Here is a 24,250-nt window from a genome sequence, read left to right as displayed (position 1 = left end):
CGATGTCATCTTCAGCGAAGCCTGGGAAGTCATGCGCACATTCTGGCCATACTTTATTCCACACCAAGTTCATGGTAGATATCTTCACTTCGTCCCAAGATGACTTGACGTTATCTAAGGCGTGCTTGATGTTATACGACTTCCACCATTCTCTGATGTGGGCTTGCCAGGCCTATATGTGCCCTTTATCAGTTGCTGCATGGTTCGCCGCTGGTAGTAGGCTTTAAATGTTTGCCATAATTGTTATGAATATATTTGTGCTTACAATAGACCCTTCAATATTCCATTTATTCATCTAATTAGTAATGCATGTATGTAATATGTGATGCAGTTAAAAAAAAAACGGGGGCAGGGGAAGAGATAACAGGCTCCAAGGGTGGTAAAGTTAAAGTCAGTACTGTGAGTGGCGGGGAGTTATGGCGTGGATGAAGTCATCACCCTTGCTACCTCGCTCTAGACTCTCTCGGATGACATGAGCGGATACCGTATCTGAATTTTTCTTACCGTATATCGAATTGAGGGTAGTAATTTTCGAATACCATAACTGTGAATTTGCCAGATAAAGAACTACCGTATAACGAGGACTTACTGTATATACTGATAACTCTCTATTTACCCATGTTTGATTTACGTGTTTTTGTTATACAGTATTATGATTATTTTCATTTGCGTAATCGGTTTGCTTATGTTCAATTTGGCCGAACCGCATTTTCAAACTGAGCACCAGACGCAATTTCAAACTGCGCACCAGAGAGTTTCGCAGCTGGCCGATAGGTGGGAGCTCCGCTATTCTCGTGCCTTATTTGCAGTCTGCCAGCACAAATTTCTGACAGAATCTCTTCAATCTGCCTATAATTCACCAAGATGGCCCCAAAATGTCCTTCATCTTCTTATGCATGCGGGGTTATTTTTGATGAGTGGATTTTTGATAAAGTGGTAAAGCTCAGAGGAAGATGGTGACTGACTGTGGTGTGAGTGGTGAAGGCAGTGACGCAGTGAGTGTTGTGTTTACGTATTCTTTGTTTTGATGTTTTCTCTTATTATGGTTTGCTTTTTCTTATTATTTCTTACTTTTCCCTTTACTTTAAATAAACTTCTAGTATTTAGAATGGTAAATAATAAAAACATGTTAATTTAGTATTTTGTACAAATTTTTTTGGACCACATCCCACATCCCTCCTATTATCTATTGTTTCTTATGAGAATTACATGTTTGTTTTACGCGAATTTTGATATACGCCATGCCTCTTGGAACGCACCTATCGCGTAAATCGAGAATTACCTGTATATACAGTAATATTCCACTTAACGAACAGGATAGGGGGTGTCAAAGCTGTTCGTAGAGCGGAAACTCATAAAGCAGACGTAATTTTCCCATAGGAAATAATGGAAATAGAGGGGATGCGTTCTGGGCTGGTCCCCAACATACCACATGGGTAAAAAAAAAAAAAAAAAAAAAATATATATATATATATATATATATATATATATATATATATATATATATATATATATATATATATATATATATATATATATATATATATATATATATATATATATATATATATATATATATATATATATATATATATATATATATATATATATATATATATATATATATATATATTCTATTAGCTTTTTACAAACCTTGCCCCCAAGAAAGAATTGTTTTGTAATGCATAAAGTGAAATCTTACATGAAATACAAAAAAATAACACAGAGATGATGAGATCGACCACAGACGGCGGAGACTCCGGCGACTTGGCCGCTTCTTCTTCTTCTTGTGACCTCTTTAGCTTGGCGTGTTGTCTTTCACCACAATATCAAATTTGTTTTCACTCCTCTGTTGCCTGCTATAATGGATATCATATCTTAGTATTCATATACGCTCATGCCATGAGGATAACCTGGACTCCGTGACAGTGAGTGATAGTGAATTACTAATTAAATACCGCGGTATTTCATTAGAAATTTCATCCAGGTAATGTGTTCCAAGTTTGAAAGCCCTGCCATATCACGCAAGCTGACAGGCTTTTGAATACACCAGCCCCTCTCATGGACAAAACGTGCACCTCTCACTCCCCTTAGTTCAAAACAATACCAGCGTCGGCAGCAGCTCGTATTCCCTCGCTCAACATGCCGCCAAAACGCCCTGCAATGTCGCCTAGCGTTGATAAGAATACCAGGAAGTCTCTTACTTTCGAAGTGAAGCTGGATATTCACAGACACAAGTGAGGCGAGAAAACTAATAGCATTGCTCGCCACCATGGCTTGACTCCATCTACTGTCTCTATTATTTTTAAGACAGCAGACTCTATTAAGAAGGCTGGTGAGACCGTATCTTCCTTGCAAGTTAAAAGAACCACCTGAACTCGTGACTCTGCAATGGATAAAATGGAAAGCCTTGTGGAAATGTGGTACATAAGTTTTGTATGCAGTACAATGATCCGCCTTTTGTTTACATTCCACAGGTTGCCGGTTAGTGTCTTTCCCGTTCCACTCTCCCTTCTTTCATAAATTTAAGATCATCAGCATTATAGAGTTATGTAAATACATACATTAGTGTACATTATAATGACTTAAATTAACCCTTATGTTCTGGTGATTAAACTGTATTTCAATATCCCATGACGGGTAAAAATGGTAAACCTAGAAATTGTCAGAAGACTGTTTGAATACTAATAATTAATTTCTCTTTGTTATTCTGAATACAATGATGTACTTTCTAGCTCGATGTGACCTCTGAAAGTTTAGTTATTGCCTTATCAAGGATTCCTCCTCCGCCCGCTGTGTGATCCGTCAAGCAGAAACAGCTCGGTGAGCGATGACACCCCGCAAACACACACACACACTCTCTCTCTCTCTCTCTCTCTCTCTCTCTCTCTCTCTCTCTCTCTCTCTCTCTCTCTCATCTTGGAAGGGAAATTGTGCACTTCCAATGAGAGAGAGAGAGTGTATTCTTTCACTCCTTTTCATATCAAGTTTCAAGCAAATAACATGTAGGTATCATTCTCTCTCTCTCTCTCTCTCTCTCTCTCATCTTGGAAGGGAAATTGTGCACTTCCAATGAGAGAGAGAGAGAGAGAGAGAAAGTGTATTCTTTCACTCCTTTTCATATCAAGTTTCAAGCAAATAACATGTAGGTATCATCTCTCTCTCTCTCTCTCTCTCTCTCTCTCTCTCTCTCTCTCTCTCTCTCTCTCTCTCTCTCTCTCTCTCTCTCTCTCTCTCACACACACACACACACACAGGGAGATGAGAGCGGTAATAAGGGATGCAAAGTTGGACTGGTTGGTGGTGGAGAGTGGAGTCCCACAAGGCTCAGTGCTGGCACCAATACTTTTCCTGGTATATATTAATGACATGCCAGAGGGAGTAAACAGTTATATTAATTTGTTTGCGGATGATGCGAAGTTGTGTAGGTGTGTGAAGAGTGAAGAAGATTGTGAAATTTTACAGGCAGACCTGGATAAGATTTGGGAGTGGAGCAAGAGGTGGCAAATGGAATTTAATCTGAGCAAAAGTCATGTGATGGAGATGGGAAAGAGTGGAAGACGCCAAGAGGGTCATATAAGATGGGTGAAGAAGTAGTGTTGAAAAAGGTGGAAAAGGAAAAGGATTTGGGAGTGATAATACAAGACCATGGGCAGTTTGAGGCTCATATTGATAAGATGTTTGGAGAAACGTATAATTTGATAAAAATATTGGATTAGCCTTCCATTATATGGATAAAGATATGATGAAGAAATTAATTAGTATGGTAATTAGACCAAGATTGGAATATGCTGGAGTGGTTTGGTCCCCTTATAAAAAGAAGCATATAAGGAAGTTGGAGAGATTGCAGAGAATGGCAACAAAAATGGTTCCGGAATTGGCAGAAATGACCTATGTGGAGAGATTAAAAGAAATGAATTTGCCTACCTTGGAACAAAGAAGAGAAAGAGGAGATTTAATACAGGTTTATAAACTGTTGAATGGACTGGATGAAGGGGATAATGAGCAAATGATGTTGAGAGAGGAAAACTTAAGTAGAACTACAAGATCGCATAGTAAAAAGATAGCCAAGGGAATATGCTTGAAGGATGTGAAAAAATATAGTTTCCCACAAAGACGTGTGGAGGTGTGGAATGGTTTGAGTGAGGAGGTGGTGTCAGCAAGGAGTGTGCATAGTTTTAAAGGAAAGTTGGATGTGTGTAGATATGGAGACGGGGCCACACGAGTATGATACCCAGGCCCTGTAAAATTACAACTAGGTGAATACACACACACCCACCCACCCACCCACCCTTGATCGTCTTCCTAGAACACGAGAGGCACGCCTGCGTCTCCGTGAGCCACTCTGGGTTCTCAATATGATGTTTGGAGTCTGTTCTCCATCACCACTATCTTTGTCTTCTCTCTGTTCTGAGAAAACAGGTGGATCCTCTGAATCATTTTCTGAGTCTTCACTATTGCTGTCTTTGCTTTCTTCAGTTTCTTCCTCATAAACACTGTCACTGTAGTCAGGTTCAGAAGCACTGCTAAATAAAAATGATCTGTCTTGTTCCATAGTGAGTTATGAAATGAGACGTCCCTTTGCTCTTATCAGGGTGCTTTCGACACGGCGGGTCGCTGGGGTTGCCAAGTGTCACCCTCAGAATGGGAGAATAGCTTCATTACCCCTAAATATACAGAGTTAGTGGCAACACTACGGGTGGAAAAAGAAGCCAGATACTTCCACTCGCCATCTGACTCGATAAACCGCGTGGAGCTCAAACATGAGCCGCGAAAATTCTTGATTACGGGAACGATCGCCATCGCTACGGACGCAATGATGCAATTGTTCATATACGATCGCCGGAACATAAGGGTTAACGTACTATATAAAGTTAGACCAAAAAGTTCGCATAACGTACAACCACATCCGTTTTAGCGAATTTTCTGGGTTTGAATTTGCCAGGTGAGGGACCGAACGTGGCAGCTTTGCTGTGATTGTCTGGCTCCCCACCTGTCTCTAGTGCTCCTGGAGCTGGATCCAAGATTCTTTAACAATCTCAGAGCTACCTCCTGCCACAAAATGGCTTCTATGAACGCTTGGAGGGATGGTGACGAGGTTGCTCTGAGGTTGCTGGGACCACCATCTCAGGAGGTGGTGTTACTGTCTTAAATATGCATATATGTTCACAAAACAACATTTCTGTTAGCTTTTTACAAACCTTGCCTCCAAGAAAGGATTGTTTTGTAATGCATAAAGTGAAATCTTACATGGAATACCAAAAGATAAAGCAGAGATGATGAGATCAGCCACAGATGGCAGAGATTCCGGCAACTTTGCTGCTTCTTCTTCTTCTTGTGACCTTTTTAGCTTGGCGTGTTGTCTTTCACCACGATATTAAATTTGTTTCCACTCCTTTGTTGCCTGCTATAATGGATATCATATCTTAGTACAGTCATACCTTGCCCAACACAACAGTTACGTTCCTGAGCTCATCGTGCACGGCAAGATTCGTGTTGGGCGGTTAATAGGCCCTATGGGAAAATAGGGGTTACGTTCTAGATCCTCCCAAAAAACACTTTTTTTTTTTACTAAAAAGACTGAAAAAAAAAATAAATGAAATACCAAACACACATTTTATTTAACTACAGTACTAGTACAGTAATACGCCGCTTAACGAACAGGATAGGGGGTGTCAAAGCTGTTCGTAGACCGGAAATTCGTTAAGCAGACGTAATTTTCCCATAGGAAATAATGGAAATAAGGGGGATGCGTTCTGGGCTGGTCTCCAACATACCACATTGGTAAAAAAAACAAAAAATATATATATACAGGCAACCCCTGTTTAACGAAGGGGTTACGTTCCTAAAAAACACTTCGTTAAGCGAAACTTCGTTAAGCGAACCGATTATAACAAGTTTAACCCCTGATTTGAACTTCCATTGAGAGTAAGCAAAGCGAGAGTGCATCATAGTACAGTAAAAGGTTTAATGAAAGTGAAAATTATGAAGTTAAACATTTAGGTAGTTTAATTCAAGTCATTATAATGTACACTAATGTATGTATGTATGTAACTTTATAATGTTGATAATCTTAACTTTATGTAGGGAGGAAGAGTGAAACGGAAAGACACTAACCGGCAACCTGTGGAATGTAAACAAAGTGCGCATCATTGTACTGCATACAAAACTTATGTACCACATTTCCACAAGGCTTTCCATTTTATCCATTGTAGAGTCATGAGTTCAGGTGGTTCTTTTAGCTTGCAAGAAAGATACGGTCTCACCAGCCTTCTTAATAGAGTCTGCTGACTTGAAAATAGAGACAGTATAATATGGAGTCAAGATAGTGGCCAGCACTGCTATAGTTTTCTGGCCTCTCTCGTGTCTGTGAATAATATCTAGCTTCACTTGGAGAGTAAGAGACTTCCTGGTCTTCTTACGAACACTAGGCCAATTGCAGGGCATTTTGGTGGTAAGTTGAGCTAGTGAAGACAAGCTGCTGCTGACGCTGTTATGTTTTGACTGGGGATTGAGTGTTGCGCGTGTTGTCCACGAAAGGCTTGATCTTGATCTTGATCTTCATTCTATAGGTGTCCCAGGTTTTTTCCTGAGGCAGGCATTAGTACCAGCAGCTCCTGGTGTATTCAAAAGCCTGTCAGCTTGCATGATATGGTTAGGCTTTCAAATTTGGAAAATAATTACCTGGATAAAACTTCGTTATAGCGAGTTTGGTGTTCGTTAAACGAGCAGATGGTAGTAAAATGAAACCTTCGTTGTAGCGAAGTTTCGTTGTGTGAACCTTCGTTAAACGGGGGTTGCTTGTATATATATGTATATATATATATATATATATATATATATATATATATATATATATATATATATATATATATATATATATATATATATATATATATATATATATATATATATATATATATATATATATATATATATATATATATATATATATATATATATATATATATATATATATATATATATATATATATATATATATATATATATATATATTTATTAGCTTTGTCCCCAAGAAAGGATTGTTTTTTAATGCATAAAGTGAAATCTTACATGGAATACTAAAAAATAAAGCCAAAATGATGAGATTGGCCACAGACGGCGGAGACTCCAGCGACTTGGCCACTTCTTCTTCTTCTTGTGACCTTTTAGCTTGGCGTGTTTTCATTACTAATTCACTATCACTCACTGCCGCGGAATCCAGGTAATCCTCATGGCATGACCGTATATGAATACTAAAATATGATATCCATTTTAGCAGGCAATAGAGGAGTGGAAACAAATGTAATATCGTGGTGAAAGAAAACACGCCAAGCTAAAACGTCACAAGAAGAGGAAGAAGCAGCCAAGTCGCTGGAGTCTTCGCCGTCTGTGGCCGATCTCATCATCTCTGCTTTATTTTTTGGTATTTCATGTAAGATTTCACTTTATGCATTACGAAACAATCCTTTCTTGGGGGCAAGGCTTGTAAAAAGCTAATAGAAATGTTGTTTTGTGAACATAAATGCATATATGAGACAGTAACACAGGACCAGCGGGAGATTCAAATGGAGACCAAATCGTGCAATTGCGAGTCAAAGTCGTTCTCGGCGAAATATGGTATATTTTACCGATTCGTGTATACGCGAGATTCGTGTTCGGCGAGGTATGACTGTATTCATATACGCTCATGCCATGAGGATAACCTGCAGTCCGTGGCAGTTAGTGATAGTGAATTACGTATTTCATTAGTAATTCACTATCACTCACTGCCACATAGTCCAGGGCCGTGTTCCGTTGAGGACCGTAAGGCGTACAGTATGGCATACTTCCCCCGAATCGGGGGGGACCAGCATACAGCTCGCCTTGCGGAAGCTTGTGGGACCTTGCGCTCCTCGGAGGTGAATGCTTGGCGGTGTCTGGCAACTATTGTTTATCAACAAACCGCAGACGGCCGCCGCTTCACCACTATATTTTCAGTGTGGGGGATGTAAATGCTATTTTGACAGCTTATGCGACGTCACAGAACATGAAAAACAATGTGGTAAGTCTGTTATCCCTTGTAGAATGCTGGAATAAGGCAATATGACGAAAATATTAGTATTTATAGCAATAAAAGACGGTGTTATATGTGTCGCATTTCTTCTCACAGCCTCTGAGGCAGAAGAGACAGCCTCTACCGCCATGGTAGCTGCTGCAGAGGCCCCTCCAGCACCTGTGGCTGCAGGGACAGTTTCCTTTTGCATTCGAAAGTGTTTCTTGAAGTCTTTCCCGGAGTAAAGAGGCACTATCGTCTCTGCATAGTCCTTGACCCTCACAGGACTTGGCGGCCTATCATCTCCCTCTTCTCCTGGCCTTGGCAGCCTCTCTTCTCCCTCTTCCTCTTGCCTCAGCAATATATCCTCCTCTCGTGCTACGAGGAGCTCTGCAGCGTCCAACAGAGGGTCTTCTGCGAGCTCTTGAGCGAGGAGGAGGAGAGCAGCTTGGACGGCCATCTTTGTCAACCATACCCGTATGGCTTACGCATTCCCTTGCGTTCCGTTGGGGGTTGCGGGGGGGCAGCGTGCTAACTTCCAACGGAACGCAGCCCAGGTTATCCTCGTGGCATGAGCGTATATGAATACTAAGATATGATATCCATTATAGCAGGCAATAGAGGAGTGAAAACAAATTTAATATCATGGTGAAAGACAACATGCTAAGCTAAAAAGGTCACAAGAAGAAGAAGAAGCGGCCAAGTCGCCAGAGTCTCTGCCGTCTGTGGCTGATCTCATCATCTCTGCTTTATTTTTTGGTATTTCATGTAAGACTTCACTTTATGCATTAAAAAACAATCCTTTCTTGGGGACAAGGCTTGTAAAATGCTAATAGAAATATATATATATATATATATATATATATATATATATATATATATATATATATATATATATATATATATATATATATATATATATATATATATATATATATATATATATATATATATATATATATATATATATATATATATATATATATATATATATATATATATATATATATATATATATATATATATATATATGTATATATATATATATATATATATATATATATATATATATATATATATATATATATATTTTTTTTTTTTTTTTTTTTTTTACCCATGTGGTATGTTGGGGACCAGCCCAGAATGCATCCCCCCTATTTCCATTATTTCCTATGGGAAAATTACGTCCGCTTAACGAATTTCCGCTCTATGAACAGCTTTGACACCTATCCTGTCCGTTAAGCAGAGTATTACATATCCAAATACAGTAACTGTGAATTTACTGGATAAAGAACTACTGTATAATGAGGACTTGATATATATATATATATATATATATATATATATATATATATATATATATATATATATATATATATATATATATATATATATACACAGGCAACCCCCGCTTAACGAAGGTTCACATAACGAAATTTCGCTACAACGAAGGTTTCGTTTTACTATCTGCTCGTTTAACGAACACCAAACTCGCTTTAACGAAGTTTTATCCAGGTAATTTTTCCAAATTTGAAAGCCCCACCATATTGTGCAAGCTGACAGGCTTTTGAATACACCAGGAGCTGCTGGTACTAAGGCCTTCCTCAGGAGAAATCCTGAGACACCTGTAGAATAAAGATCAAGATCAAGCCTCTCGTGGACAACACAGGCACTGCCGATACAAAGGCCTAACTCAGAAGAAATTCTGCGTCACCTGTAGCATCAAGATCAAGATCAAGATCACGCGCATTACCCACTCCCCAGTCAAAACATAACAGCGTCACCAGCAGCTCATCTTCCCTAGTTCAACTTACCACCAAAACGCCCTGCAATGTGGCCTAACGTTCCTAAGAAGACCAGGAAGTGTCTTACAGCCATATTCTTAATCAATCCCACATCAAGCTACACAATTGTGGGGTAGTCCCACACCACGAGTGGGGCACACAATATTTTGGTATTCTAGAACGCGGTGTGGTGTGGGATCGGTGGCGCTGTGACTAGGGAAGGTTGGTATGCGTGAGGGATGAAAGTTTGTCTGTCTTGCGCTTGGGACGGAAAATAGTGACATCATGGTAAACACCGCTTCATGTTTTGGCGCAAAGAAGGTAGAGAGGAGCGATGGAAAAATGCTACACAGGAGAAAAGATCAGTCTCCTTATTGAAATGACAGAAAAGTACAAGGACGTTCTAATGGACAAGAGAACTGACCATGATCACAAAGAAGAATGAAGCATGGAATAGAGTCGCTGAGCTGTTTAATAGTGCAGCGATGGAATCCCTCCTATTCTAAAAAAACTGCGCTTCCATGCTACCTTGCCTGGCCAAACACATGAAATCTTCATGTGACTTTGGTAATTACAGTATTTTGTTCTTTCTGGTATTTCAGAAAATGCAGAAGGAACTGTGGTGGTTAACGTTCCTACCCCATCATGCAGTTCATCACCAGTTGCCCCCCTCAGTAATCCAAAACCACCTTCAGATTCTACCGGTGACACAGGTGAAGCTCTATCATCCTTAGCTTCGATGAATCCTCGGAAAAGGATGTGTTCTGTATCCTTTCAGGACAAATGCTATGAGGGGACATTGGGCTTGCAAAGAAAAGAACATGATATGCATATTAAAAATTTGACAGTGAAAAGTGAAATACTAGAAACTGGAAAAAGTTAAAAGCCCTTAATTTGGAAATTGCTCTTATGGATAAAAATTTAAAGAACCTTAACTTACAAGTAGCAGGGCAGAAACTGGTAAACCAGAAATTGCTAGGGGATTTACTAAAATATTTGGGAAGAATGGCTTTCTAATCAAAGTGATGAATGAATAATTTGGTAATATACAGGGAGTCTTGTGAGTAAAGGTACAAATACTGGGATATGATAATTCTAGTGATTTTCAGTCAAAAGTCATTTTTCCTTACATAATTTGTTTTAGCTTTATTATGAGGAATATTGAGGTTGAAAGGTATAGGGAACTGCATTGTAGAGCAGCAGTAGCATGGTGCTGAGTGTTTGTGTGACCTGCAGTATTAACATTTATTTGTACTATTGTAGGATTTGAGGGCCTATAGTGTACAAATAAATGTTAATACTGCATATCACAGAAACACTCAGCACCATGCTACTGTTGCTCGCACTGCAGTTCCATATACCCTTGAACCTAAATTTCCTGTAAAATAAATACCATTTTGTCTAGAAACACAATCTGAAATAAAAGAAATAATGTGCATCACAATGAAATTACAGGCAATTGAGGTAAGGACCTTGTATTTTTTACTTCTATTAATTTGAACTACTATATGCCAATCATATATAACTTGACTGACTGGACACCCTATAGACTTCTATTAAAGATGTTTGCTGTCATGTGCACTACCAGTCCATCTTGCTACTACATTGTAAACTGTCATTTTTTTTTTTTTTCTCTCAGAGAAAAGTTGATAGTTATTACCCATTCATCTGGCTGTTCTCTTTGTTGTTCGGCAACCTTATTGGAATAATTTGCAGTTGTTTCACATAACCTTGTATGGCACATGACCTTGGATGGCCCTACTGGGCAAAATAAGAAGAAAGGGATGATTTTATATCACTGTGTTTCCTTTAGTTTCAGTTGCATTTATTTTTTCACAAATTTTCCCACTCCCATTAAAAAACAAAATGGCACCTGAACATTCATTGTCTGCTATGTCATGTTGGCTGTGGTTAGAATTAAGGACAAACAGATCTTCAAAGAATTTATGGAAATATTTATTTATTTATTCTATAGTGATTAATTCATTTGTTTGTGTTACTCATAAAGGATTTAATAAATATTTTATCAATCAAAGTTTTTTTTATAAATCAAACCAGTGTAGTTACTGAAGGACAGTACATTCATTTCCATTTTGTGCACTTGTACATTACATCATTTGATCACGAGAACAGTATTAAAAAATATTCTCTTATGTATCGCTGCCTTGCAACATTACCATTTACCTGAGCCTGCATTTCAGGGTAATTTTCTGCCTCATGATCATGGTGTTGATCTATTTCAGGTTCATCTGGCAGGGGAATATTTTCTTGAATGGCTATGTTGTGTAGCACAGCTGCTGCAACAATGACTGCTAAGGTGTTGTCCAGACTGATGCACAAAGTTTTACCGAGACAAGCAAAACGCCTCTTCAAAACACCAAAAGCTCTCTCTATACAATTTCTGGTTTTGACCTGAGCTGTGTTGTACCTGTGCTCCTGAACACTCTGTGGGTTTCTGAGAGGTGTGAACAAAATATTTCTGCAAGCATAGCCTGCGTCACCTAGCAATATACCTCTCTGTATTCCTTCCTCCATCTCCGCACACAAACGACTTCTATTAAAGATGTTGCTGTCATGTGCACTACCAGGCCATTTTGCTACTATATTGAAAAACTGTAATTGTGGTCCACAAACTGCCTTAACATTTATAGAGAACTTTCCTTTCCTGTTCCGGAATGTCTGAACGATCTCCTGGAGGTTTAGTTATCTGGATATGTGTGCAATTTATACAACCTATGATTCCAGGCATGTCAGCAATGTTTTTAAAGTGTTCCATCACCTGCAGGGTTTCATTAGGTCCTGGCATCTTGATGATTTGATGGCCAAGCATTCCAGCTGCTTTAGATACACGACTGATGCATCGAGAGACAGCAGGTTGAGATATCTCAAGACAGTCAGACAGTCTTCTTCAGTGTGGCAATGAAAGGGGTCCATACGGTCTCTCAAAATCCTTCTTGGAGCCTGCTGATGCAGTCAGTCTTGAGCCCGTAGATATGGAAACATACTGGAAATCATAACAGGAGTAAGATAAGTCCAATGTTGATAAGCAGTAAAAATAAAAAGAAAAGAAATAACAACAAAACCAGCACCATAGAAATTATAACAGGTGTAGGTAAATTGGTATTATTTCAGAAGAAACCTGTATGCACTGCAGTATATTCAACACTTCTCATCTGTTAGCGATTTTAATTGCTATAATTTCAAAACACGCAAATGCATCACAAACTTTTTAAAAGTTGGTGGTTTTATTTGGGATGAGGTGAGGTATGGTAAGGTTAGGCTAGGTTTTTTTGCCCTCTGCAAGTAAAAAAGAGAGGGTTAGGTTATTTAGCTTAGGTTAGATTAAAATTGGGGTTTATGGGTGGAGCAGCATTCTGCAAACCAGACCAGCTTTACCAATAATGAACCCCCAACAATTCACTACTTTTGTGGTTGTATCCACTATACATAGAGAAATCCATGACCGTGAATTTCCACTACAGGCTACCTACAGAGTAAATTTTATCCTTCCATCTTTTAGTGTAATTAGGGTAAAGTTGTATGAGATTGGTTAGGTTCGGGTTAAAAATTCTTTTTACTAAAGTGCCATTACTTCATTAAGGTAAGTCAGTTCAAGTTAGGATAGGTTAGGTTAGCTAAACTAGGTTAATAAAGTTGTTAGGTTTATATGCCTTAGCTTTTATATCAGTATTAGGAATTGATTTGATGTTTCTCGCTAAAGAAACCCGATTTCCAACAGGCTGCCCAAGATAGTTTGAGATAGTAGTAGCCACAAATTGAAAAGTACACATTTGTGACAGAAAAAAGCTACAAAACTACGTGTATCACGTAATCGTAAAGCACATCAGAAAATCGCTGTTTGGGTTAAAGTAAAAATGACCATTTAGATACAGAATTGCAAGAACGTAACAATTAACCAGCTAGTAAATGGAGAGACAAATGCAGTGAGTGTGACAGTTACGGTGGGTTTGTTACGTTGCACTGGGTTGCAAGTAACACTGATTAAACTGTGGATTTATCACTGATTTAGAAGTACGGCCTATTTCTTACCTATTTATGTCTGTTAATACAGAGCGAAATAAGAAAATGTATACTTCTTTGGTCGGTTATCTGGCAGGTACCATATATACAGTATAAGTGAATTTACACCCTAGGTTCTCATATCTGATTTTTATATTATTAAGAAACAAAAATAATTCCCATATAAAATACATAATATATTCTTACCTGATGAGGTTATGTGGTAGGTGAGCAAAGGGGTTCAGGCGGCCCACTGTTGTGGTGTTCCAGTACTCCGTGCGGTAGAGCTAAACTCTTGTAAACATGTAATTACGGCATGTAAAAACTATTAAAACTCTTTGATTTTTTATCTAGGTCGCTTTTCTTATCTCATTACAAAGTGTACGTGCCATTTATGCTTTATTTTCTCTAATTACAATGTTTTTTTTATCAATGTGGGGATGATTGTGGGCAGGGGTATCCAGCTACAAAGTTATTCCAATATTTTGTGGGATTTCAGTGTGGAGTAGTCCCACACCACACTCGTGGAAGAGCTTTAAGAATACCAAACCAGTGTGGTGTGGGATGCTGGGATCCCACATTGCATTTAAGAATACAGCTGTTACTCTCAAAGTGAAGCTGGGTATTATTCACAAACAAGAGAGAGGCGAGAAAACTAATAACATTGCTTGCCAACATCTTGACTCCATCTACTGTCTACTATTTTCAAGTCAGCAGACTCTATTAAGAAGGCTGGTGAGACCGCATCTTCCTTGAAAGCTAAAAGAACCACCTGAACTCGTGACTCTACAATGGATAAAATGGAAAGCCTTGTGGAAATGTGGTACATAAGTTTTGTATGTGGTACAATGATGCGCACTTTGTTTACATTCTACAGGTTGCCGGTTAGTGTATTTCCCGTTTCACTCTCCCTCCCTTCATAAAGTTAAGATCATCAACATTATAAAGTTACATACATACATACATTAGTTACATTATAATGACAAATTAAACTACCTAAATGTTTAACTTCATAATTTTTACTTTCATTAAACCTTTTACTGTACTATGATGCACTCTCGCTTTGCTTACTCCCAATGGAAGTTCAAATCAGGGGTTAAACTTGCTGTAATCGGTTCGCTTAATGAAGTTTCGCTTAACAAAGTTTTTTTAGGAACGTTGTAACCCCTTGCGTAGCTGCGGTGGCGAGTGGACGTGTTGTGTGTGCGCTCCGTTTTTGGGTGTTGTTTTTATAGTTAGCGAGTGGTGTTTGTGCTTGGTGTCTGTGTGTGGTGCTTTTGAGTGTTAGTGAAGTGAAAGTGTGTACTGCAAGTGTTAGATTAGAGTGAAATAGTGGTTAGAATCAGTGTTTGTGAGCTAAAAATATTTTTGTATAGCGAGGAGACTAGGCTTGTAACCGTCAAGTTGACCTTGAAAGAGGATTAGTTGACCTCACTTAGGCCCCCACCACCGCGGTTCCCCCACCCCGCCGTCACCAAGTATTTTTATTTGTTTGTTTGTGAGTTAACAGATTGTAAATTAGTATGGCGGTAGCTACTGAGGTATATCAGAGTGTGATTGAGTGCGTGAAAGAGAGTGTTGAGGTGGGATTGGGTGAGTTTGTTGTGTGTGAGATGTGTGGGCATGACAGGAAGGTCGTTGACTTTTCTGAGTGTATGGTGTGTAGGCTCAAGAGCGAGAATTTAGTTCTTTCTCTTGAGCACCGAGAATTGCGAGAGGAAATGAGAAAGCTAAGTGAGGGGAAAAGTGCGAACGAAGTTCTCATCTTTGAGTTGAAGGAGGAGGTTAAGAGGCTTGGGGAGACAGTGGAAAAAATTAGGCAGGAGATCAGTGTTAGGCCGAAGGTTGGACCTTCTGAGGGCGACAGGGTGGCTTGGCCCTCTGTCGGGAAGAGCAGAGTGGGGAAGAGGGAGCAGGCGAGCCAGACTGGGAAAGATAGTAGTCAGGATGGACAGATGGCAGGTTGCGAGGGGAAGGAAAGCGGAGGCAGTTAGGGAGGATAGGACTAAACCTGTTGAGTGTGAAAATAGGTTCGGTTTGTTGGAGGGGGAGGGGGAGAGTGAGAGTGGAGTGAATGAGGTGGTTGTGGTGAGTGAAAGGAGAGAGAAGGGGGTAGAGGAGAGGAGGAGGAGGGTTGTGCCTAGCACACCTCAGGTGTGTGTGGTGGGTGACTCTCAGGTTAGGTATTTAGATAGTACTTTCTGTGGGAAAGACAGGGATAGGAGGACGAACGTGTGTATGCCTGGTGCAGGTGTGAAGGCAGTGAGTGAGGAGGTGCAGAAGAGAGTTGGGGGATGGAGAGGAGGGTGTAGTAGTTTTGCACGTAGGTGGGAACGATGTCAGAGCAGGTGGGTCGGAGGAGTTAGTGGCAAGATTTCGGGAAATGTTAGGCAAGATAAGGGAGAGTGGTAGGAGGTGTGTAGTGTCAGGAATCTTGCCTCGTGTGTATGTTAGCAGGAATGGTTGTCTAGAGCCATTGGTGTGAATGATCGGGTAAAAGGGATGTGTAAGGATGTGGGTGTCAGCTTTGTGGATGTATGGGATAGGTTCTATGGGCGAAGGGATTTGTATGCTAGGGATGGTGTGCATCTGAGTAGGAAGGGTGTGGATGTGCTGAGTGGATGTCTGGAGGGGAGTTGGGATGGAGTGTAGGGGGTGAGGTAGCAAATGCATTCCAGAAGAAAGATGTTAGACATAAATTAGATAGGATAAACAGAGATAGTGAAAAGATTAGGAAAGATTTCCAGGTGCAAATAGGAGAGAATAAGATTAGGATTCCAAATAAGGAGACAGCATCTAGGAAGGTAGCAGGACTTAAATGTTTTTATGTAAATGCCAGGAGTCTTAGGAACAAGAAGGATGAGTTATCTAGTTATATAGTTGAGGAGGACTTAGATGTTGTATGTGTCACAGAGGCATGGGTAAATGAGGAAAAGTTTAGGAAAATAGGAAAGAATATGAAGTAGATGGATACATTATGTATTTACACCAGAGAATTGGTAGGATAGGTGGAGGAGTAGTTATTTATGTAAAAAATCCTTCATTTCCAGTCAGGTTAATGGTATTAAGGTAGATAACAGAGTAGAGTCCTTATGGCTGGATGTTAGAGTAAACAAAAGTAAGGTTATTAGAGTAGGAGCTTTTATAGACCACCTAACCAGTCAGCAGATGTAGACAACCTTATGGTAGATGAGATAAATAGGGGTGTACTAGTCAGACAATTATCTTAGGGATTTTAATCTTAAGTCAGTAAACTGGGAGAGGATGGTAGGAGATGCTAGTGAAAATAAGTTTATGGAAAGTTTTCAGGATAACTATTTAGTGCAGATGGTAGATAAACCTACTAGGGGGAGGAAGGTTTTAGACATAGTACTAACAAATATTGAGCATTGTTTAAAGGAAGTTGAGGTAGGAGAGACTTTAGCAAACAGTGACCATCATATAATTAGATTTATCATTAATTCCAGTAGGGATAATATAGTGAATAAGACTAGAGTCCCAAACTATCAGAAAGGCAATTATGGTAGGTTACGTCAGTTATTAGGAGAGGTAAACTGGGAAGATAGTTTTGGAAATAAAACTGCACAGGAGATGTGGGATATTTTTAAGGTTGTAGTAAAGGGTATAGTGATGCAGTGTATCCCTTACAAAGATATAAGGCAGAGAAACAGGAAGCCATTATGGTGGACTCACGAGATAGGTAGACAGATCAGAGAGAAGAAGAGGGCATATAGAGAGTTGCAGAAAAGTGGGAAGATGTAGATTTGATTAGGTACAGACAGGTCAGGGATGATTTGAGTAAGGTTATAAAAAAGTAAAAGGCAGGCAGAGATAAAACTAGCTAGAGCTGGGAGTAAAGATCCCAAAAATTATATAGTTATTACAAGGTCAGTGATAAAAGAAATAAGGATAGGATTGGACCACTCAGAAAAGATGGTGTAGTAGTGGATCAAAATGAAGACATAGTAGAATTATTGAATGAACAATTTTCTTCAGTATTTACTAGGAAAGAATAGGAAATCCTGTTACAAACAGTGCGACAAGTAGTTTAAGAGCTTTAGAAAATATTGATATAAAACCGGGAATTATTAGGAAATTTATTCTTGAACTAGACGATAGGAAAGCTAGTGGTCCTGATGAGCTACATGCCAGAGTACTTAGGGAGGGTGTAGACAGTATTTCTGAAGCACTTAAGTTAATCTTTGAAAGATCACTTAGGTTTGCTGAGATACCTCAGGACTGGAAGTTAGCTAATGTTACACCAATATTTAAAAAAGGTAGGAAGGATGATGCGAATAATTATAGACCGATCAGTTTAACTAGTATAGTATGTAAGATACTAGAGAAAATCATTAAGGGTAGTATTTGGGAGCATTTAAATGAGAATAGATTAATTAGAGATACCCAACATGGCTTTAGATCAGGGAGGTCCTGTCTTACAAATTTGCTCGATATCTTAGAATATATTACCAAGGAGTTAGATGATGGAAATAGCATAGATGTTATATATCTAGATTTTAGCAAGGCGTTTGATAAGGTACCGCATAGGAGGCTAGTGTACAAATTGAGACTACATGGGATAGGGGATAGGTTAGTTGATTGGATTAGTGAATGGCTTTCTGATAGGAAACAGAGAGTAGTATTAAATGGGGCAATGTCTGAGTGGAAGGAAGTGGTTAGTGGGATACCCCAAGGATCAGTGCTAGGACCTCTTCTTTTCTTGGTGTACATTAACGATTTAGATATAGGAATTAGTAGCAAAGTATCAAAGTTTGCAGATGATACTAAGATAGCATGTGCAGTACAGGGTGAAAAGGACAATTACAGAATACAACGAGACCTGGACAGGCTGATAGCATGGGCAGACAGGTGGCAGATGGAGTTTAATTCTGAAAAGTGTCAGGTTATGCATTTAGGTAAAGACAACACAAACTTTAGCTATGAGATGGAGGGATGTTGGCTAGAGGCAGTAGAGGAGGGGAAAGGATTTACGAGAAGTGATAGAGAGGACTATGAAATTTTCAAAGCAATGTTTAGAAGCAAGAAATAGGACAAATAAGATCCTGGGTTTTATAAATAGAAATGTTAGTTATAAAAGTAAGGAAGTGGTGCGTAGCTTATATTATTCCTATGTTAGGCCCCATTTAGAGTATTGCATACAGGCCTGGTCACCCCATTATAGGCAGGATATCAACATGTTAGAAGCAGTTCAGAGAAGAGCAACTAGGATGATACCAGCATTAAATCACCTGGAGTATAGAGATAGATTAAAGGAATTAAACATGTTTTCATTTGAGAGGAGATGTATAAGAGGGGTTATGATAGAGTTATTTAAAATGTTCTCAGATACAAACTACATAGATGTGAGATCTTTCTTTACCTTAGAGGAGGGAAGTAGGACTAGAAATCATGGCAGGAAGATTAGAAAGCAAGGCTGCAGGTTAGATATAAGAAAATATTTCTTTAGTCATAGGGTGGTAGACTTCTGGAATGCATTGCCAGAGAGGGTTGTAAATAGCGCTAGTTTGACAATGTTTAAAAACAGATTAGATAAGCACTTAAATTTATTAGATTTATAATTATGTATAGCGCTGCATGATAGTTTTTATAAGAAATTTACTATAGTTAAACAAGACATGATCCCCATGTATAGGGATCACAGATTGTAGAGGAGTTCGCTGCAGGACTTAGCCCTGTTAATGGGCCAAATATTTAGAATTAGTATATAATGTATTGTGTACTTGTAAGTGTATCTTTAAGTACTGATGACGAGGTCGCTGTGCGACTGATACAGGATAACCTAGATGGGCCCTGGTGGCCCTTTGTTATCCTATTAATTATGTTATGTTATGTTATGTTAAGCGGGGGTTGCCTATATATATATATATATATATATATATATATATATATATATATATATATATATATATATATATATATATATATATATATATACACATACATACAGTAAGTCCTCATTATACGGTAGTTCTTTATCCGGTAAATTCCCAGTTATGGTACAGTAAGTCCTCCGTTATACGGTACATATGCGTTCCTGAAAACCTTACCGCATATCGAATTTACCATATACCGATCCTACTATAACATGTAATAATAGGGAATGCGTAGCACCACTTCAAAAGTCACCCCTACATACATGAAAATAATCATTAAAAAAAAGAAAAAAAAAGTAAAGTACTGCACAAAAGAAATAAACAAAATGTTTTTATTTACCTTTCAATCGCTGTGTATTCTATCAGATGATGTCCTTCCCGAGGCTAAGGTACAGTAGGGATTTCAGCCCTTACACATCTTTCGCAGAGTAGGCAGACAAGGACAAGACGTCGTCGTTATACGACTTCCACCATTCACTGATAGTGGGCTTGCCAGGCCCATCTGTGCCCTTTATCAGTTGTTGCATGGTTTGCCGCTTGTAGTAGGTTTTTAGTGTTTGCCATGATTATTATGAATATATTTGTGCTTACAATAGACCCTTTAATATTCCATTTATTCATTTAATTAGTAATGTTTGTAAGTAATATGTAATGCAGTTAAAAAAAGGGGAGAGGGGAAGAGATAATAGGCTCCAAGGGTGGTCAAGTTAAAGTCAATAATGTGAGTGGCGGGAAGGTGTGGCATGGATGACATCGTCATCCCTGCTCCCCCGCGCTGGACCCTCTCAGATGACATGAGCGGATACCGTATCTAGTATCTAGTAGTTTTCAAGGCCTCAAAAACTTAATTCCTCCATCTATCAACTCAACACAACCTTCCAGACAACTATCCCCTCTTCTTCAATGATACCACCATGTAACAAAGCATTTGTCCTTGAGTTGAAACTGTTATTTCTTATTTGCTTATGTCTAGAAAACATGAAAAAATACTTATTCATTTCTAATTTTGCTTTTGTGCCCAGGATAATGACATTTTTTAAATTTACCCATTCTCATAGGGACAAAGTGACAAATTTGAAGTTTGACTTGAACAAAGTACAGGCAACCCCTGCTTAACGAAGGGGTTACGTTCCTAAAAAACACTTCGTTAAGCGAAACTTCGTTAAGCAAACCGATTATAACCCCTGACTTGAACTTCCACTGAGAGTAGGCAAACCGAGAGTGCATCATAGTACAGTGAAAGGTTTAATGAAAGTAAAAATGATGAAGTTTAACATTTAGGCAGTTAAATTTAATTTAAGTCATTATAATGTACACTAATGTATGTATGTTCGTAACTTTATAATGTTGATGATCTTAAATTTATGAAGGGAGGGAAAATGAAACGGGAAAGACATTAACCAGCAACCTGTGGAATGTAAACAAAGGGTGCATCATTGTACTGCATACAAAACTTATGTACCACATTTCCACAAGGCTTTCCATTTTATCTATTGTAGAGTCACGAGTTCAGGTGGTTCTTTTAGCTTGCAAGGAGGATACAGTCTCACCAGCCTTCTTAATAGTCTACTGACTTGAAAATAGTAGAGACAGTATATGGAGTCAAGATGGTGGCCAGCAATGCTATAGTTTTCTCTCCTCTTTCGTGTCTGTGAATATATCCAGCTTCACTTCCAGAGTAAGAGAATTCCTGGTCTTCTTAAGAAAGCTAGGCCACATTGCAGGGCGTTTTGGTGGTAAGTTGAGCGAGTGAAGACGAACTGCTGCTGACGCCGTTATGTGGTGCGTGTTGTTCACGAGAGGCTTGATCTTGATCTTCATCTTCATTCTACAGATGTCTCAGAGTTTCTCCTGAGGCAGGCCTTAGTATTTGCACCTCCTGGTGTATTCAAAAGCTTGTCGGCTTGCGTGATACAATGGGGCTTTCAAACTTGGATAAAATTACCTGGATAAAACTTCGTTAAAGCGAGTTTGGTGTTCGTTAAACGAGCAGATAGTAGTAAAATGAAACCTTCGTTGTAGCGAAATTTCATTGTGTGAACCTTTGTTAAACGGGGGTTGCCTGTAGATACAAAACGACATATAGTACAATAATAGCATTTATTTATTCTAGAATTACACCAGTGAGACAATAGACACATTAGAAATGAGTAGTTCTTCTAGATATACACTTATACTGTAGATTACTTTCACGAATCAGCCCCCAAATGTAGTCTCCCATCATGTTTTCATTATAAGACCCTTGGTAGCAGCGTTCAAAGTCCAATATATCCTGGTGGAAGCGCTCGCCCTGTTCCTTGGAGTACGCTCCCATGTTTTCCTGAAATTTATGAAGATGGGCGTCAAAGATATGGACTTTAAGGGACATCCTGCAACCCATTTTGCCATAGTTTGTCACCAAGTTCTCATCAAGCTCCACATAGTTTTCAGCCTTATGATTCCTCAAGAAGCTAAGAACTACTTCGACAAAGCTGTTCCATGCTGCTCTTTCTGTCCTTGAGAGTTTTTTGGGAAACTCCTTGCACTCCATGACCTTTTTTTATTTGTGGACCAATAAAGACACCGGCTTCAACTTTCGCTGCAGACAACTTGGGGAAGAAATCTTGGAAGTACTTGAAAGCTGGGGACTCCTTATCTAGAGCTCTGACGAATTGTTTCATAAGGCCCAGTTTTAAGTGGAGTGGAGGAAACTGTACTTTTCTGGGATCCAACAATGGCTCCCATTTGACGTTCTTCCCCACACTAAACTCAGTTCGCTGTGGCCAGTCCCGCTTGAGGTAGTGTGTCATGGTATCTCTGCTGTTCCAAAGGCAAAGATAACAAGGATACTTGGTAAAGCCGCTTTGGAGACCTGTCAGGAAAGCCACCATTTTGAAGTCTATAACCTCCCAACGGTACTCTTCATATTTCAAGGCATCTAACAACATCTTGACACTCTTGTATTCCTCTTTGAGCTGGACAGAGTGGGTGAGGGGGAGAGATGGGTACATATTCCCATTATGAAGCAGCACTGCTTTGAGGCTTCTGCATGAGCTGTCGATAAAGAGCTGCCACTCTTTGGGGTTAAGGGTAATTCCAATTGCCTCAAACAGACCGGTCACATTGTGGCAAAGGCAAAGCTCATCTTGACAAGTGAAAAAGCTTGAAAAATGCTGGTGACGCTTTCTCTGACCTGATAATGTGCACTCTCATCTAGCAAATTCCACTGCTTGAGTCGACGTTAAAAGCTCGCCATTTGACTTCGTGAGGCCAAGATCTCTGATCAGGTCATTGATGTCTTCTTGGCTGGATAATATGGATTTCTCTCATCAGTTGCATTTCTGAACTCTGGATCAGTGTCTTCATGTTCTTCTGAACTACTTTCCTTTTATAAACATTGCTGCTCTCTTAGGAGGAGTGGGTACGGGGAGCTCAGAGCAGAGTGGCACTGGCGCAATGGATGACAGAAGGTCAGGATATATGATAGCAGGCACATTTTTGCCTGCTCGACATTTGGAAGGATCTACCATACAGAAAAAGCAATTGCTTGAGTGATCAGTTGGTTCCCTCCAAATTTGGGGGATTGCAAATCTCATAGCTCTGTTTTCCCCTCTGTACTAACCTGTAAAAAGCAGAATGAAAACATAAGTATAAAAATACAGATACATTCAACTCAGTGTAATAGGATATGTTAAAATAAAAAAGTATATACTGTATATATATATATATATATATATATATATATATATATATATATATATATATATATATATATATATATGTGTGTGTGTGTGTGTGTGTGTATATATATATATATATATATATATATATATATATATATATATATATATATATATATATATATATATATATATATATATATATATATATATTAGTGTTTTTCTTACCTTCCAGAGTTCTTTTGCAGAGTTCACTAGTGAAATGAGGTGTCCAAGGTTTGTCCTGATCCTCGACAGGCATGCCAAAATATGCATTGTAGGCCTCGTGCATTTTCAGTGATCTTTCCAGAGAGTACTTTTTAGCTCTAGTTTTGATAAACTCACCACAGATGTAGCAAAATGTGTCTGCCGGATACTTACAACCTCTGCATGCCATGCTTGATGAATGCAGATAGTAATGACTGATGACGATTGACTTGTTTACACATTAATGGCTTGAAGTGAACTGACCTGTTGAGCATACGTTTCCTGCATTTATACTGCCATATATGTTGCAAGAATGTTCTAGAAGTTCGTGAAACGTTTGGAAAGAATAGTTTTGAAGGTTCTGGAGTCATCTAGAAAGTTCTTTAATTTTTTTTCACCAAATTAGTGTAGAATTTATCTGGATTGGTGAGGTAATTGAAATTAGCCTATTATAATAGGCTAGTTTCAAAACATCGCTGGCCAGTTTATAAAAAATCAAAGTTTAAAGAGAATAAGCATTATATTCTTCATTTTTTAGATAAAAGGAAATAGAAAATAACATTAATTTTGTTACACCGTGTACTCAACTGTCTCCCTTTTTCACACTGAATA

At 38.8% G+C, this 24,250-nt stretch overlaps 1 protein-coding gene across 6 annotated transcripts in view; it reads left to right on the top strand.

Moving 5' to 3' along the window:
• LOC123508982 (kinesin-associated protein 3-like) overlaps positions 1-24,250 on the top strand; it is a 224,708-nt gene that overhangs the window by 45,642 nt on the left and 154,816 nt on the right. The window lies entirely within an intron of this gene.

Source organism: Portunus trituberculatus, chromosome 25, assembly GCF_017591435.1.
Source record: "Portunus trituberculatus isolate SZX2019 chromosome 25, ASM1759143v1, whole genome shotgun sequence".
NCBI classification, from domain to species: Eukaryota; Metazoa; Arthropoda; class Malacostraca; order Decapoda; family Portunidae; genus Portunus; species Portunus trituberculatus.
This window is presented reverse-complemented; position numbering and strand designations above follow the sequence as displayed.